This window comes from Notolabrus celidotus, chromosome 7, assembly GCF_009762535.1.
Source record: "Notolabrus celidotus isolate fNotCel1 chromosome 7, fNotCel1.pri, whole genome shotgun sequence".
Taxonomy (NCBI): domain Eukaryota; kingdom Metazoa; phylum Chordata; class Actinopteri; order Labriformes; family Labridae; genus Notolabrus; species Notolabrus celidotus.
Window position 1 is genome coordinate 32,935,163 of NC_048278.1, and position 4,509 is coordinate 32,939,671.

General features: G+C 41.1%; 1 long non-coding RNA gene across 1 annotated transcript; it reads left to right on the forward strand.

The window, feature by feature from the left end:
* The first annotated feature begins 1,457 nt into the window (after window positions 1–1,457).
* On the forward strand, window positions 1,458–4,138 carry LOC117816431. The gene is made up of 3 exons (XR_004631951.1): window positions 1,458–1,675; window positions 1,773–1,832; window positions 3,816–4,138. It is a non-coding gene; the product is annotated as an uncharacterized LOC117816431 (long non-coding RNA).
* The last annotated feature ends 371 nt before the right edge of the window (window positions 4,139–4,509 follow it).

Genomic DNA, 4,509 nt, shown 5'->3' on the forward strand with positions numbered 1-4,509 from the left:
AACTAAGAAGAAAGAAAGCCAACTGATGGTGTTGACCTTCTGACGAGCAGAACCCCATCTGAACCAGGAGACCTCTTCCTCCTTATATAACCTCCCTCAGCTGACGGCAATCAGCTATCTCTTTCCAATCAAACACTTTTGTTTAATTTAACAGATCTGTCCATAACAGTCATAAAGTAGGATTTTGAGAAACAGACATTACCTTGAAACAGATGCTTATAGGTTAACCTTAAGTCAGCTGTTTTAGAGTAACTTAACCATTGAGAAAGGGTACCCTCGACCAGTGACCTGATTCCAGCTGCTAAATGCAAACCTTAAAACTGCCATTAAAAATTGGCATTGAATTGCTATAGGGTACCTTGAAACAACTGCTAAATGGTTACTTTAGTTTGTCACTAAAGGAAACCATGTTATTTATGCTTTGGGAGCATAAAACAGCAAAAGAGTGACTTAAAACTAAGGGGGAACCCTGGAATTTATGCTGAAAAGATACTTTAAAGCAGATGGGGGGTACCTTGAAACTGTTACTCCAGGATACTGTTCAGTATATGCCTTTTTAAGGTACCTAAATCCATTGTTAAAGTGTACCATGCAACTTTCACTAAACCTTGAAATTGACTGATATTGGATACTCAAAAGAAGCTGTTGAAAAGTAATCAAAAACCATCAGTGGACCTTGGTATTTAAGGATAAGCGTACCTTTGACTAACAGCAATGGGGCAGCTTGAAACTATCACCTAAGGGCACCAGGCATCTGAAACTGAATTGGTACCATGAAGCAGGCTGTAATGATACCTATAAAACAATATTTTTAAAGGGTCCCTCCAAACAGCTGCTACAGAGTATCATAGAATGTACACTAAGTATTACCTTGAAGCAAATACATCATAAAGATGATGCTGAAAGGTACCTTGAAACAGGTAGAGGGTTTTCCTGTGCATCTGTATGAGATGTTAAATGCTGTCATGTGTTTCTTGCATCATTTATCTGAAGACATCTTACAAACTGTTCTGTAATGGGAAGTTTATGGTGCTTACGTATTCATTTCAGACAGCACAGACTGTCTCAGCTGGTTCAGATCTTTTCTGGGGCATACCTGTGTGAAGCATGTTCTCCCTGTGCATGCAAGGGTTCTCTCCCACAGTCCAAAGACATACCTGTTAGGTTAATTGGTCCTGTTAGAATTGACCTTTTAGCGGCTGGATGATACAGCAGGCATGATGAACAAAATCGCAGGCGGTGGTTCAGGTGTACCACAAATTGGTTTATTAAACAAACAGCAACATCAGACACCAACAAACAACGAACACAGACAGATTGTAACTGGCACCTTTTATACTGTGGCACTAATTGGCCTCCTGGACCATACCATCTGGAGATGTTCACAAATGTTTTTTTAATTTTTTTTAATTTATTCTGCTCTCCAATTAGCTTAGACACCTTACCCTGTTCCTGACTTTATGTCACCAATATTAAAAACATTTCATAATTCCCACATTTCCTAAAATACATCTAAAACATGCTATTTAATTGATTCCCCTGCACCACTAAATTCGGACTCCCCCCTGACCAATTTGTGCTCTGGTCCCACCCCGGAACCTTTATCTGGGTGTCCGTTCCTCGGGGAATCTTTTAACTGGAACACCCTGGAGCGGACACAGAACAGCAACCACAGGTAAGTCAAACAAACAACTTTGACATATTTGCACTACTGCCCTGGCACACTTTAACTTTAATATCGCGGAGCCTTCTAACTCTCCTCTCTTCTCCAGGTGGAGCAGCGCCCTCACGCCGGCAACCCCCGGACAACCACACCTCAACCACGCACTATGGTTTGCTTAACTCCGGTTCATTCCTTAATCAATAAATAACAATAATAACAACAAATGTGCAAATACGCAATGTGCAAATGTACTGTGCAAAGATCGCTAATCAAGTGCCATCAATACTGTGTGTTGTTCATTAAAGTAGTGATGTGTCGGTCGCGAACGATCCGGCTCTAAGAGCCTGCTCTTTGAAGTGAACGACGGGAGCCGGCTTTTTTTTCTCTCGTATTTTTCTGTTAAAGCCTCACGTGATTGGTCAAGACATGGTGGCGTCTTGACCAATCACGTGTCTACATTGAGCAGAACTGGGAGGGGAGGGGTTACAGACACACACAGCACAGTGAGCACACTAACAGGAGGGAGTCGAAAGGGAGAACGTGCGCGACAGAGAGAACGCACTGGAAAGGTGAGAAAACGAGTGACTGTAGGAAACAAAATTTAGACACAGTTCAACGGCATAGACTGTTTAAAGGCAGAGTGTAGACTGCAAGGTGAAAATGTCATCAATCAGGGTCCACAAAAAACCTGCAAAGGCACATTAGATCTGTCTGTGAAGGATCTCTGTCATCCAGGTCATGGACATTAGAGCTGTTTATCCATCAGTGCAAGAAGTGAATAATAAAGACAGTGAAGGGAACCTGCTGTTAATGAAGGTGTTTAAAAGTTTATAAATAATATACATGCAATTAGAGATTGGACCTTTTTGTCTAACTGAGATGAGTCTTGTTTTTTGTACTTTATAATTTAATTTCTGTAGAACTCTGCTCCATGTTGAGTATATAAATAAAGCCTTTAAATGAAAAACATACATTATAATGTATGTTTTTTACATTAGTAATTAATTTGACATATAATTTAACATTATTTTAGGTAATACAGTCATTCAAACAAGAAAAAATCTGAGGAGCCGCTTGGGAGCCGAAAGAGTCGGTTCTTTGTAGTGAGCCGAGCCAAAAGAACCGACTCTCTAAAAAGAGCTGGAATTCCCATCACTACATTAAAGTGCAATGAGCCCAAACCCTTGTGCAATATTTACACCACAACTGCCGTCCGTCAGGAGTAACAAAAGCCTCTTCGTTACAGGTCCCTCTAAATTATCTGTAGGTGTGAGTTTGTGAGTGTCAGCCCTGCGGTAGACCGCAGGCCTGTACAAGGTGTAACCCATCACCATGGACGGATGTTAAATACATTTGTTAAACTGATACTACAGATACCGTCTTTAATCAATAATGATACCATTCTGATTATCTTCCTCCATATGCTCGGTGGTGAACACACACCTCTCCTGGGAAAAAGTAAAGTCTTGACCAGTTTTAAACTCCTGAATTCCTGATATCAGAAGCAGCCAAGCTCTGGGTCACAGAGTGAAACCTCAAGCTGTTCCCGCTTAGCGTCACAGAGAGAGGATGGGATAGATGGGTGGGATACCTGCTGGGTAATCAGGTGGATGAATCCACAGTCGGGCCGTGGAGAGATGAATGAGGCGAAAAAAGGAGGACCAGAGCCAGAGGGAGGTCACTGCCACATGTCCCCTTCCTCTCCACCTGCAGATCCACTTCATCCTGCAGACCACTGAGCCTGAAAACATTCACAAAGACCCGTGTAAATCCGATCTGATACTTCAAAGTTTGGAGGAAGATAAGACACAAAACAACTCGTCCTGACCTCTTATCTGAGCTTGACATTGATTCAAGAGAGATTTTCGTGCGTACACAATTAAACACCTCGCCTGGAGTTACACAGGAGGAGAATTAGACACGACAAACAGGCGAGACAGGAAGTCCTGTTGGTGCTGCCTCGCTTTGTTGTTCATCTTTTTTTTGGGGGGGTGAAACTTCAGATATTCTCTCGATTCAGACAAACTTACACATTCTGCAAGTTTTTACAAGACAATGCATTCCTTTTGTAGGCAGAGTCACCCAAGAAACAAAACACACACGTCTTACTGAGTCCTTTAACAGCTGCACTAATTAGCTTCTCTCTCTACAGTGGATGTCATCGCTCAGCTGAAAGTGAAACACGATACAAAGAAACAACAAAACACATCACCAGACTCCGGCCAAACAACTGTCTTGATTTTTAACATCTTACCTCCAATGTTTTCTCAAAACACACTCCTGAAAGCATTTCCTCAGCTCCTCAGTTCCTGCTCGTCTGAGTCCTATGTTTATCCTTTGTTTGTTGTTCAGTATGATGTTTGTTTGGTTTGCTATGTTGTGCCTTAATTAGGGTTTTGCTGTTTTATTGATTTTCTATTTATGCAAAGCTCTTTGTGCTACATTTTGCTGTACATAAAGTGCTTTACAAACTAAGTGTGACTGATTGATTGACTAATACTCACTCTCTAAATGTGCTAATTGGTGCATTATCTGCAAAAACCCAACCTTTTATTGCAGTTTTTGTTTTTTTTTTCTTTTCAAAGCATGCACATATTTCATGATCAAATTGTTGCTAACCAAGCTAGCATCTCCTTGTATGCTAATGATCCAAATGTGATCATTTTTTGACTCCAAGAACCCAAGAAGGTGATGGTCAGAATGCATAACTCACGGTTTTCAAACAGTGGTAGGTGTTAAATGTAACAGGTGATAAACTTGAATGTTACTGATCTTTGTTACTTCATGCTTAGACTATTGTAACTCTTTGTTTGTTGGTCTTGACCAGTCAGCATTGCACCGTCTAC